This window comes from Nansenia antarctica (assembly GCF_963989245.1).
Source record: "Nansenia antarctica genome assembly, chromosome: 1".
In the NCBI taxonomy this organism is placed as follows: Eukaryota; Metazoa; Chordata; class Actinopteri; order Argentiniformes; family Microstomatidae; genus Nansenia; species Nansenia antarctica.
The window spans coordinates 12,593,177-12,607,521 of NC_137674.1; the positions used below are offsets into that span (position 1 = coordinate 12,593,177).

Genomic DNA, 14,345 nt, shown 5'->3' on the forward strand with positions numbered 1-14,345 from the left:
GTTTGCACCGTATGCCCCTCAACTCCTCCATACCTCCACTGGGACAGTTAGACCATTTGAAAATGCATGTTGGCTGCAGAATGAAATTAAATGTAAGATGGAGTGAGTTACTTAAAAACATTTTGAAATTAAGTAAATGAGAGGGTTTGAATTGCTTACCTTTCTCTGCAGCTCCCTTCTCCCACAGTTATGGTTCTCCTTCAGTGCCTGTAGAAGATAGAACATGTTGTATATTTCTAACCTGTTGGCTACTAAAATGAAGAATAGTTATTGAGCAGGTTAAGACCATTTATTCAAAATACAAAAGTATACAGACATCAAAGCTGGACGCTGGTCTGGCAGAGAGAGAGGGAGAGAGAGAGAGAGGGGGAGGGGGACAGAGAGAGAGAGAGAGAGAGAGAGAGAGAGAGAGAGAGAGAGAGAGAGAGGGGGAGCTGCTTGGTCAAGAGGTCAGGCACAGAGAGAGAGAGAGAGAGGGCCTGAGAGGAGCGGCCTGAGAGAGAGAGAGAGAGAGAGAGAGAGAGAGAGAGAGAGAGAGAGAGAGAGAGAGAGAGAGAGAGAGAGAGAGGGGGAGCTGCTTGGTCAAGAGGTGAGAGAGAAGACCCCGATCTGCCCTTGTGCTCTCCTTTTCATGTCATATGCAAATATCTACCCCAGACCATAGCCTATCACCTTCACTAGAAATGGTCAAGGGGTGAAAAGGGGAGAGCCCAATATGATGTCACCTGGCCTTAAGTCAGGGGGCAGGTCACAGACGCAAGAGCCATTCCACAACACTCCCCCACAGACAGGCCCATATCATATACAATCCATGCATGTGTGTGTGTTTAAGTACAAATAAACTACAAACACAAGTGTCTAAAAATGAGAATAACACACCCCCACCCTGTCGTCAGTGACACATACTTTAGTAAGAACCACTAAAATTAAACCTGTGTTTGTTTAGGTTATCATATCCTGTTGAGTCTGAGATGGCGGAAAAGAGCGGGTGCCACGCCCTTTTCCGCCATCTCAAACTCACGAAGCCGTGAGTTTGAGATGGCGGAAAAGAGCGGGTGCCACGCCCTTTTTCGCCATCTCAAACTCACGGCGGGCGCCGGATCATTGTGAGGACTGATGATTGCACAGTTGTTCTGTGTAGATAGACCGGGGAGAGTTCAAGGTCACGGACCTTGTGCCATCTCAAACTCACGGCGGGCGCCGGATCATTGTGAGGACTGATGATTGCACAGTTGTTCTGTGTAGATAGACCGGGGAGAGTTCAAGGTCACGGACCTTGTGCCATCTCAAACTCACGGCGGGCGCCGGATCATTGTGAGGACTGATGATTGCACAGTTGTTCTGTGTAGATAGACCGGGGAGAGTTCAAGGTCACGGACCTTGTGCCATCTCAAACTCACGGCGGGCGCCGGATCATTGTGAGGACTGATGATTGCACAGTTGTTCTGTGTAGATAGACCGGGGAGAGTTCAAGGTCACGGACCTTGTGCCATCTCAAACTCACGGCGGGCGCCGGATCATTGTGAGGACTGATGATTGCACAGTTGTTCTGTGTAGATAGACCGGGGAGAGTTCAAGGTCACGGACCTTGTGCCATCTCAAACTCACGAAGCTGTGAGTTTGAGATGGCGAAAAAGGGCGGGTGCCACGCCCTTTTTCGCCATCTCAAACTCACGGCGGGCGCCGGATCATTGTGAGGACTGATGATTGCACAGTTGTTCTGTGTAGATAGACCGGGGAGAGTTCAAGGTCACGGACCTTGTGCCATCTCAAACTCACGAAGCCGTGAGTTTGAGATGGCGAAAAAGGGCGGGTGCCACGCCCTTTTTCGCCATCTCAAACTCACGGCGGGCGCCGGATCATTGTGAGGACTGATGATTGCACAGTTGTTCTGTGTAGATAGACCGGGGAGAGTTCAAGGTCACGGACCTTGTGCCATCTCAAACTCACGAAGCCGTGAGTTTGAGATGGCGAAAAAGGGCGGGTGCCACGCCCTTTTTCGCCATCTCAAACTCACGGCGGGCGCCGGATCATTGTGAGGACTGATGATTGCCCAGTTGTTCTGTGTAGATAGACCGGGGAGAGTTCAAGGTCACGGACCTTGTGCCATCTCAAACTCACGAAGCCGTGAGTTTGAGATGGCGAAAAAGGGCGGGTGCCACGCCCTTTTTCGCCATCTCAAACTCACGGCGGGCGCCGGATCATTGTGAGGACTGATGATTGCACAGTTGTTCTGTGTAGATAGACCGGGGAGAGTTCAAGGTCACGGACCTTGTGCCATCTCAAACTCACGAAGCCGTGAGTTTGAGATGGCGAAAAAGGGCGGGTGCCACGCCCTTTTTCGCCATCTCAAACTCACGGCGGGCGCCGGATCATTGTGAGGACTGATGATTGCACAGTTGTTCTGTGTAGATAGACCGGGGAGAGTTCAAGGTCACGGACCTTGTGCCATCTCAAACTCACGAAGCCGTGAGTTTGAGATGGCGAAAAAGGGCGGGTGCCACGCCCTTTTTCGCCATCTCAAACTCACGGCGGGCGCCGGATCATTGTGAGGACTGATGATTGCACAGTTGTTCTGTGTAGATAGACCGGGGAGAGTTCAAGGTCACGGACCTTGTGCCATCTCAAACTCACGAAGCCGTGAGTTTGAGATGGCGAAAAAGGGCGGGTGCCACGCCCTTTTTCGCCATCTCAAACTCACGGCGGGCGCCGGATCATTGTGAGGACTGATGATTGCACAGTTGTTCTGTGTAGATAGACCGGGGAGAGTTCAAGGTCACGGACCTTGTGCCATCTCAAACTCACGAAGCCGTGAGTTTGAGATGGCGAAAAAGGGCGGGTGCCACGCCCTTTTTCGCCATCTCAAACTCACGGCGGGCGCCGGATCATTGTGAGGACTGATGATTGCACAGTTGTTCTGTGTAGATAGACCGGGGAGAGTTCAAGGTCACGGACCTTGTGCCATCTCAAACTCACGAAGCCGTGAGTTTGAGATGGCGAAAAAGGGCGGGTGCCACGCCCTTTTTCGCCATCTCAAACTCACGGCGGGCGCCGGATCATTGTGAGGACTGATGATTGCACAGTTGTTCTGTGTAGATAGACCGGGGAGAGTTCAAGGTCACGGACCTTGTGCCATCTCAAACTCACGAAGCCGTGAGTTTGAGATGGCGAAAAAGGGCGGGTGCCACGCCCTTTTTCGCCATCTCAAACTCACGGCGGGCGCCGGATCATTGTGAGGACTGATGATTGCACAGTTGTTCTGTGTAGATAGACCGGGGAGAGTTCAAGGTCACGGACCTTGTTATCGTCCATATTTACAGGCATTTTTCTTTACCAACAGTCCTTGAGAGCTTGTTTGAGAGAGACGTGCGTCTCTGCCCTTTGCCGGTTCGAAGCGCAGTGTTTGATCGACTTATCTCCTCTCGGCTACCTTTACCGTTCGGAGGTGGTTCACAGTAAACCCAAAATCGATAACCAAACGTTAGATGCAAAACCTTCCCCACCGACCCACATCACAGTGGGTTTGATCAGTGTCACGGTGTGGGGACTGCGGAGGAAGCGCTAGACTAGTCTGCGCATGTTCTGCGGAGCCTCCTACTACGTGTCCCTCTCGTGAAGCTATCACAACCCAGTCCCCTCATCTACATCCCTCCGGCACAGAGCAGCTCCTCTATAAACAGCCGGCGGCCACGTACACGATCGCGTCGTGTCGTTCGCCGGCCGCGGACAACGTCCGAGGGACTCGCGCCGTTAAAACCCGACGTTACGTTTACCGCCGACTCTGTCGTTTCTCGTGCGGTTTTCCTCTCTCGATAAACGTCTCTCTGCGACGGCGGCGGCGGCGGTACGATCGCGGACGTGAGTCTCGGCCCGAGACCTCCTCGTCTCTCTTATCGTGTTTACCGGAAGGATCGCTCGTGTTTGCGCTCCGCGTGGACGGGATTTAGGGTGACCCCGCCGTACCGTCGGTGAGACCGCACGAAACGTCGACGCTCGCGGGCCCGCTGCTCTCTCTCCCGTTTTCGTGATTTCGGCCTCCGTAGCGTCGCGACCGCGCGACCGGGACGTCCGCGCTCGCGGGCCCGTGACTCTCTCTCCCGAGCCCGTTCGTTCTCTTACGGGAGGCCGAAATCAGGAAAACGGGAAAGGGCCTCTCGCTGATATAAGGAGGGGGGGGTGTTTTTTGGCTACCCCCCGCGTCACGCTCGCCACATAACAGCTCATCCTGGATTTAGGGCCAGTTTCCTGGACACAGATTAAGCCAAATCCTGACTAAATACAATAGAAAATCTAAATTGAAGATGCATTTTAGTCAAGGATTAGTCTTAATCTGTGTCATTGAAACCAGACATGGACTCAGAGGGAAGGAGACAGCAGGTAAGGAGGACGGAAAGCCAGTTGAATTAGCACATGCTTATCCTATGTATTAACACTGTAATAACTGTAGAAATAACATTCTATTAACTTAAAATTAACCTGTGCACATTTTAGAATAAAAAAACTGACGTTGTATTAATGTTGATGTTTGCTTGTATCCTTGTATCTACAACAGTAAAATACATGTTCCCAAATCTGGTTAACGCATTCAGGCCCTGAACACAGCAAAGACCTAGGTTCTAGGCCCTGGACAATCTAGACAATTTGATGGCAGCTACTAGATTGTAATCAAGTGCAATACTGAAACACAACTGTGAACATTTCAAACCTGCAAACTGCGACACTTTAAATGAATGTGCAATAACACTATGTGCAATATGACAACCCTTGTGTACATAAGGTTCAGAATAGGAAATGTTAGGATATTTATAGCATAGCATAGAGTACAGCACAGTGTTTTATTTGTATAGTATAGTATAGTGCAGGGGTAGGCAACCTTTTTGATATGAAGTGCCATTTTTTAATTTTCTTGTTAGTCAGTGTGCCAACCACAATATCAACATTAATTATGACTCGACATCAAACCAAACCAAACAGACCAACAGATCTGCAATTTTATTCCACAACATGAACAACAATTTTCAGCAAAGAGCTATGTATGCAAAGCCATGTATGCTAAATAAACCTAAAAATGTAACTAACTGAAACTTGAACAAAATTACCAACATAACATCTAAGACAACTAAACTTTGTGATGCGTAGCACAACTTTAAGCAAATTGGAGCGCTCAATTTCGCTCAAGTTGCTAACTGCGCTCCCTATGGTTATCATTTTAATAAGTAGGCCTAACTGGAGGGTGATTATACAAGGGTCTTACTTGTATGAATTATAATTTATATTTATATAATTATTTGGTTGTTACTTACATTTTATTATTTTATTCCAACCACAACAAACATATATTTTTTTGGGTTGCAAAGAGCTATGTATGCAAAGCCATGTAAACAGTCCTAACAATCAATGTGATCCCTGGCCCTGTTTTCCTTTGCTCAACTCCATTATCTGGGGGTGGTACTTGGTCACTTTAAGTTGCACACAATTAATGCAACCGCTCCCCTCTGTTTCCCGACCATGGCAGGGGCACCATCTGTTGTCACTGCAAAAATCCTGCTAATATCAATCCCTCGCTCCACAAAATGCTCGATAAGAACTTTAGCGATGTCCTCACCTTTTGTTGTTTCTGGCATTGGTTTTAGGCAGCAGAGCTCCTCCCTTACAGCAGAATCACAGTATCTTGCTATGACAGCCAGACGTGGCATGTCATTCACATCTACGCTCTCATCAAGTGCGAGGCTAAACACTGTCGCATCTTTCAAACCAGCGGTCTGCTGCGCTTTCACGTTTTCTGCCATTTCTCCTATTCTTCGTTCCACACATCTGGCTGACACTGGGATGTCTTTTATTCTTGATTTTATTGTGTCTTTGTTTGATAAGCCTTCAAACAAAACATCTGAGCTACAGAGGAAAGCCTCCTTAATATATTCTCCATCAGTGAATGGCTTTCCACGTTTCGCAATGCAATGAGCAATGCGAAAGCTTGCTTCAGTTGCGTGATTTTTAGCAGTGGCAAATGCTTTAAAGGTGCTGGCCTGCTTCCCATACCTTGACACAGCACGTCTTATTGATTCGGCCTTGTCTGCTTCATCCTTGAACGACTTGAGTTATATTGATACAAGTATCGAATCGAATTCAGAATTTTACTTTGAAAATTGGCGCCAGAATACGGCTCTCGTGGAGTGGATGAGAGACTAGAGCTGCATTCGTAAATTCGCCCTGAGAGCGCCGGAGCGTCCCTGAGACTGCCTCTAGTCCAATCAAATTACTTGGTCCCATTGTGACATTGAACCCAGTGTGCGCGAATTTACGAACGCGGCCAACATAAAAAAACAAAAAAAACATTCTCCCATTCTCGCACTTATTGATTAGCTGTCGCGTGCCACTGTTTAAGCTGTCGCGTGCCACTGCTGGCATGCGTGCCATAGGTTGCCGACCCCTGGTATAGTGGATAGTGTACATAGCCTTTATTTATGTAAACCAGCTCTTTTCCCCTCTTGTTTTTAGTATTTTTTTCCTAGCACCAGGGGAGCCCCCCCTCCTAAATTTCGTTGTATGGTACCTGTACTGTATTAATGACAATAAAGACCATTCATTCATTCATTCATTCATTCAACTGATTTTTAGACGATTATGTCAACAATTGATTCCATACGTTAGTGTAAGTGGATTTGTGTGATTTACGTAAGAAGGTAATCCTCATTACTCTCGAATTACGTGGCGATTACACAGTATTAGGCAATCATAGCCTACTGTGGTTATGGTAAATGATAGTTGTTTGTTTGAGTTAAATATAGGTTGTGTGACGGTAAATGATAAGTGGTTAGTGTGGTGTTATGCAGTGTGCGAATTAAATCACGGTGTGCGGGGGAGCCCAGGGATTAAAGCAAAAAAAAAAAAAAATCTCCTGACGGAAAAAAAAAAATTCTGGCCAAATCGGGGCCGGCTTTCCGTGCGCAAAGCGCGCGTGCGATTTTCCGTTCTACGTTCTAATGCTTTGACTTTTCTTTCGAAAAATGTGAATACATTTCCGCGTTGTCGAAAATCAATGACACATCGCTAGTCAACTAACACGGCTTGTTTTATGAGCCTGCTAACAATGTAAAGTAGTGTTGTAGTTAACTAGGTAGCAGTCCAATCCATTACGTTGCAGTATTTTGGCTTGACTAGCAAGTTTGTGTTGTGATTCTCAACAACGTTGAAACGTAGTTTCACCTTTTTCCATATTTTTAAATAATAAATGTGTGGACTGACGATGTAGCGCAGCCTAACTTAATCAAATAATTATTTAACATAGTTTTATTGTGATAATTATTCCCCCCTCCTCCCAGACTTACAAGGTCACATTATTATTGGATTGGTTGTTTGCGTGCCGGGTGAAGTTAGCTAAACATTTAACCTGCTAGCAAGAGAAACATCATGTCACTCTCCAAAGGTCTAAAGAGGAAAGTTGACGGTGGAAACAGGGCATTTAGGAATGGACAGTGAACTATGCGTTCATCCTACCTGGTTTCATCAATGCAAAGCCGTTGTGAGACTCACATTTTCCGAGCTCACAATGAATGTTCCCTTCCACCTATACATGCGAGTCGTCCTTTTCGTCAATGAATGTGATAAAGACGGACTAGAGGAATCGATTGGTGCATAAAAACCTTGAGAACTGCCGGATTAAAGTGACGTCCATAATAATAATAAATAATAATAATAATACATTAGACTTATAGCCAGGCGCGGATCTATGGGTGGGCCTGGGTGGGCCTAGGCCCGCCCAGATTGACAGCTGGCCCACCCAGTCAGATTCATAAAAATACATTTTTTTTTATAATAATTTTTTTTTATTTTCACTAACTAACTGTAATGTGAATAGTTTTGTCTTGGAAATGATTAAAAGTATGTATTAATACTAATAATATTCAACTTCCTCTCTTACGTTTACATTGCTTCCTCTTTTACGTTTACTCTGATTGTTCAGTTGACCTTGACCAGTTGTTCAGTGTGCGCGCTACGATGGCTAAACAGCTAACATTGTCCCGCTTTCTTAAAAAGCCACGTCTGGAAGTCAGTGAAAATAATGAAAGTTTGGACCAGGCCTTGTCTAGAAATCTTATTTATTCACAATAACAGATGATGACGCCACACGCCGACGTGCGGAGAGTCCGAGACAGCGCTGTAATAGTTCGGTGAAGTATATTTTTTATGAGACTTTCCAAGATTAAAACGAAGAGGGGGAACATTTGTGTGGAACAACATTGTGTATGCCTTCACTGGATATAATAATATAATACAATAGAAGCACACAACTTTACACAACAATATATGTGTATACACCAGTTTACATAAATCCCCTAATAAGCAGCGTTAAGTTTTGTAATAAAATGATGGATCACCACAACTGGTCCGAGCCAGGTACATAACATGTATGATTCAACTTGAGCTTTCGGTTTGCACTGGACTGTCAACACCCACAGTTAAAAGCTTGCAAATGATAATACAGGCATTTCTTATTACAATTTCTATACTTGGTCCTCCATAGTTGATGGTTATTGGTTAATTCATTGACTATTGCGTGCGCTTGAATGCCTTGCGTGTGTGTATTATAATAACTTGTTTGGCTGTCCGTTGCATTCTCTGGGTAGACAGGTACTTTATTTATTTTCCGTTCGTTTCATGGTCTGCATAGTGATCTCCTCCAGTCCCTGCGAATATTTTGCGTGTGTGCGTGCGTGCGTGTGCGTGTGTGTGCGTGTGTGTGCATGCGTGTTGGTCGTACCCAAATGTTTTGAGCACCCACGGGCAGAAACATAAATCGACGCCTATGATCGCGAGCCCGGTTGTGTTCCATCCATCTGGCTGCTCATACATAGGTCTAAAACGTGCGGTGATGAGTTTCACTCAGGCCTACCCAGATTTTTCCAGGCCTACCCATCAGCCACTTTCTGTATCCGCCACTGCTTATAGCGCTTTTCTAGACACTCAAAGACGTCCATATCACCAGATAGCCAACAAATAGTGACCGATGGGAGATGCCAGTTTTCTCATTAAGTGAGATTTAATAGCCTAATATTATTTTTTCTATTTTTAATGAATGGCTCATTGTAATTAATATCCCTGGTAATGTAGCGTGTTTGCTCTGTCGTTTCAGGAGCATATAGGCTAAGCGGATTCAGCTTTTTTTTTTTTTGGCGCCGATTTAGTTGTCAATGTTTTTCATCAAATTAAACTGCATTTGCTTTGTTACTGTTCACATGTGTGGTGCAGTCACATTCACATAGCCTATAAGTAAACATTAAGTTTGAATTATTTACTGAGCTGGCTTTTTAAACCACACACCGCATGTCGGCTATTTCAGCAGCACGCACCATGTCCACCTACTTATCACTATGAGGGGTTCAACGTCAGTGCACCCCGCTCTGTTACCTTCGCATAGTTGTAGCCAATAAAGGCCTATATGTAGGCTATATAGGCTATTATATAACATTTATATACCTAATACCAACATCAAAATAGATTGTATGCCTCTACAAATCATATTACACCAGGTAAAATCCGTCACAACTTGGAATAAATCCATCGCAATTTGGAATATTTTAGAGCTCCCCCAACATTTCACAAACCATGTTTCCAGGGGAGCTCATGTCACCACTAGGGGAGCTATAGCTCCCCGAGCTCCCCCTTATTTCGCACCCTGGTGTTATGTATTAACAACATTAAGACTTCAGTTCCCAGCATGCACCAGCAGAGTTACGCATGCGCAGTCGTGTATGTATATACTTGAAGACGGTTTACTGTTGTCGCTTACCGGCACGTTGATATGGTTAATTAAACAGAAGACTTAAAACCCTCGCCTGGTTTGTTATACAATACAACTACGAACATAACACGGTGTCAGGAGCGGTCGTTGGCAAGGACAAAGACAGGACAAAGTGGAAAACTACTCTGCAATTTGACACGAAAGAGTGATAGAGTGAATGAAAACGGAGAAAACCCGTTAAACATGAGAGGGAGCCAGAGAGCCTACACATGGCGTGAGTAGCGGGAAGCTAAAAGAAATGTAACGATTATGCTAGCAGCTTAGTTCAATGTAACGATATGCTAGCAGCTAGCTAGTTCAAGGGATGTCTGCTGATAGTGTCAGTGATAGTGAAACCAGAGTATCCGTGGTGTCTTGAAAAGTATTAAAAGTTGATAAATCAATTTTGGGAAAATCAAGACCCTTAATAAGTATTAAAAAGTCTTATCACGATTTTATGAGGTCTTGAATTTTGTAGGTATTTTTCTGAATTAGACTCTGTCCAAAGAGTTTGAGTCCTAAAAACTTTTAGTAAAAGTTCGTGAATTTATTAGTTTTATTCAAAAAACAAAGATGAACCGGACATTCTGTTGTATGATAGTGGTCTAGTCTATTGCAAACTAAAGCTGTTAAGTTAAATGTGTCACTGATGTAAACGGTTACAGCTCCAAGTGGCGGTGAGGTCTGGAAACATATTGACAAGGTCTTTAAAAAGTCTTAGAAAGGTATTGAAATTAACCTCAAGATTCCTGTATATACCCTGAGTAGGTAACATAGACACGGCTGTTCTAGTGTCAACTGTCACTTAGATCCAACTGTCACTTAGATCCAACTGTCACTGAGATCCAACTGTCACTTAGATCCAACTGTCACTTTCAAATTAACCTCAAGATTCCTGTATATACCCTGGAAACGGAGGAACAGTTAACACAAGCAGATGATAATATTGTTCCTGGAGACAACCAAGTTATTGAAGTAGTAGAAATCCCTGTTTTATTTTATTTTTATTTAACCTTTATTTATACAGGTAAAAAACACATTGAGCCCCAAGGGCTCATTTTCAAGTGTGACCTGTTCACAGGCATACAACAACAACATCCACCACAAACAAATACAATACAACACCTGGCCTACATAGTCTAAAACTAAACTAAAACTACATAGTCTAAAACTAAACTAAAACTACATAGTCTAAAACTAAACTAAAACTACATAGTCTAAAACTAAAACTAGTCTAAAACAGTCTAAGATAATCTAAAACTTTCCGTCAGTATAGTCTAAAACTACTACCTCAACCTGTCGTCATGGATAAGCTTACTCCACCTGTATGCAGTTGACTGGTAATATTGCTGATAACTGGAAACGTTTCAAGCAGAGATTCAACACATATTTAGCTGCAAGTGGAGCTGGGGGTAATGATGGAAAACTGAAAGCGTCCATTTTTCTACATGTTATTGCCCAGCAAGCACAAAGACGTTATAAAGACGTCTTTCAGAGACGTCCAGGACTAGGCCAGATCACATGTCGTTTAGGGGATTTTTTTGACGTCTTTTCAGGACGTCAGTTCAACGACTTTTTGGTGACCTAAAACAGCTGGTTGTATTCTGGTCACCAAAAAGTCGTTTAAATTACGTCCTGGAAAGACGTAAAAAAAAAATCCCCTAAACGACATGATCTGGCCTAGTTCTGGACGTCTCTGAAAGGCGTCAACACAACGTCTTTAGAACGTCTTTTTGGCTTGTTAATGGGTTTAAAGGGGTCAAATTTAATACATTTAAGCCGGTTTCACAGACAAGGCTTAAGCCTAGTCCTGGACTAAATCACACTTTCAGGGCCAGTTTCACAGACAAGGCTTAAGCCTAATCCTGGACTAAAAAGCATCTTCAATGGAGATTTTACATTGAAAGTGTGATTTAGTTCAGGACTAGGCTTAAGCCTTGTCTGTGAAACCGGCCCTCAATGTAAAATCTCCATTGAAGATGCTTTTTAGTCCAGGACTAGGCTTAAGCCTTGTCTCTGAAACCGGCCCACAGTATATTTCCCTCAAATAATATATTCAGTTATATGTGTATACATGGATTTTGTTTTGCATAGAAAGCAGTCATAGAGTCTGGACATAGAGTCAACAATTCTAGATGTTGGTTAATTTACTTAGCTCAAAGTTATTATTAACATAGGTGACTGCTTAGGACGCCTGTAAGCATTCTCTAGATAATGAGAGAGACTATATTCAATGGTGTTGTGTATGTTAAATAAAATGCCAGAGGTGTGCCAAAATGACTCATTAAATTGAACATTCCTCTATATTGTCAAAATTAGTCACCTGCCATACATACAGTATACATAACAAGTCATACAAATGTATGTCACCCATTCCTATCATGTTTGTAATGTATTAGTTACGTCTTGAACACGTCTTGTGTAGTTTAACTGTCAAAACACCACATACAGTAGTATTACCTCAGTGGTAAAACCCCCAAAATGTACCACTTAATATTTAATATTTCACCCCTTTGTTAACATGAATAACTACTGTTATAAAGCATTTGTTAGTGCCTTAACGAAGCATGAACAAGGCATTATTAATGCATGAGTTACTATGGCATTAATCCATGTGTATCATATTGTAAAGTATTACCATGTAAAATGTTACCAATACAACATTCATTTAGTGTTGTGTTAGTCATGTGTCTGTGTAGTTATAGCACTCTAGCAGAGGGGTGAGAACTCTCTCTCTCTATTCTCTACCCTGAGGGGGAAACGAAACGACTGACTCCAGAATGGGAGGAGAATGAGGGAGGAGAGAAGAGGGCAAGAAAAGTTGTCTCCTGCAGTCTCTGCCTCATTTGGGTTTTTGGAAACGGACAGATCAGCGAGAGGAGCATAGCTAGCCTTGTAAAACCACAAAACAAAACTCACATTTCTGTTGAAGTGGGTTTGCTTGACAAGGCTAGGGCACAACAACAGGCCTTCTAGAACCATACCAGGACCACCGAGCAACAGACAGACAGACTGATCTACATCGACCCCTCACCCCTTCTCTCTCTCTGTCACAGCGCCTCTGAAGACGTCAGAGACCTTGTTCGAGGGGTTTGAGAAGATGGCGAAAAAGCAGAACAAGGAGCAGGTACCCCCACCTGCCGAGCCTCAACACAAGAAACCCCCAGCGGGCAAACCCAAGAAACCAGCCCCTGCCACGACCACGCCCAGCTCCACTCAGCACAAGACCTTGGAGGATGCCTTCAAAGCTGTGAGTATTGAAATACACCCTGTGTTGAAGGGGGGGACGAATCTTGGGCAGAAGTCAGATGTTGAATCACAAATCTCATATAAATAACTTTATGTCTTTTTGTTTTTACTAATGTTTATTTTTTATTCCCTAATCGTATGTCTCCATCTCTCCACCTTCCCCACACTATTTTCCTCACTCTATCTCTCTCTCTCTCTCTCTCTCTCTTCTTACCTCACCCCCTCCAAATTTCTCTCTCTTGCTCTGTCTCAGTTGGAGATTGTGGAGTTGAAGCAGCAGTTGGAACGCAGTCAGTCTCTGTTCCCAGAGAACCCGTCCGTGTGGGTCAAAGACCTCGCAGGGTATCTCAACCACAAACTGACCGCTCCAGAGATCGAGCCTACACTGAGCAGCTATGCTCACGGTCAGTAAGACTAACCTAAACCTTTCCCATTGGCTACAACCATAACCCTAAGTTTGGTCGTAACCCCACCCTTTTCTTTGTGACTGCTCCCAGATTACCCATACTGCCTTGCGGGGAAGGAGCTGAAGGGCGTAATCAAGGCCCTGATTGTCCGATGCAGTGACAATCGGCAAGACTTCTTTGACCATTGCGTCTATACCATGCTCAGGGAGCTGGACAAACAGACAGGTACACAGACAAACACAAAGACACTGCTGCTACGACTATTTATATATTGTCATATGATCTGATAAAAATGAAATAACAATCTCCCTTTCCCTCTTGTCTCTAGGAGAACCTCTCCACGGCTACAGAGTGTGTATTCAGGCCATCCTACAGGACAAGCCCAGAATAGCCACCCAGAACCTGGCCGATGTGAGTCTTGCTTTGTGTGTCTGTTTGTGAAAAGTTGAATCTGTCCGGGGTCAGTGTGGGTGGGTCACTGCTCTAGGGGCCCTTGTCTGCTACCCTGTCTGCACTTTTTTGAAACCGTTTTTGAGCAAGAGCACGTTGCGTTGATTTAGCTGATGGAAGACGATGTGGTCACAATGTTTGAACTGCACAATCTGAAACCACCCAGTGCCTGTATTGGCTGTTTGCTATAACCTCTCCCCTTCCACCAATCCCCCCGCCCCCTCTCTCTCTTTCTCCATCTCTCTTTTTTTCATCTCTCCCTCTCTTTCTCCATCTCTCCCTCTTTTTCTCCATCTCTCCCTCTCTTTCTCCATCTCTCCCTCTCTTTCTCCATCTCTCTCTCTTTCTCCCTCTCTTTCTCCCTCTCTCTCTCTTTCTCCATCTCTCTCTCTTTCTCCATCTCTCTCTTTCTCTTTCTCCATCTCTCTCTTTCTCTTTCTCCATCTCTCTCTAGTATC

General features: G+C 44.5%; 1 protein-coding gene across 1 annotated transcript in view; it reads left to right on the top strand.

Moving 5' to 3' along the window:
* Nucleotides 1-386: 386 nt before the first annotated feature.
* LOC308155651 (death-associated protein kinase 2-like) overlaps nucleotides 387-14,345 on the top strand; it is a gene marked incomplete at its 3' end in the record, with an annotated part of 37,379 nt that continues 23,420 nt past the window's right edge. The window contains exon 1 of the mRNA XM_080529024.1: nucleotides 387-433. The remainder of the gene's footprint in view (nucleotides 434-14,345) is intronic.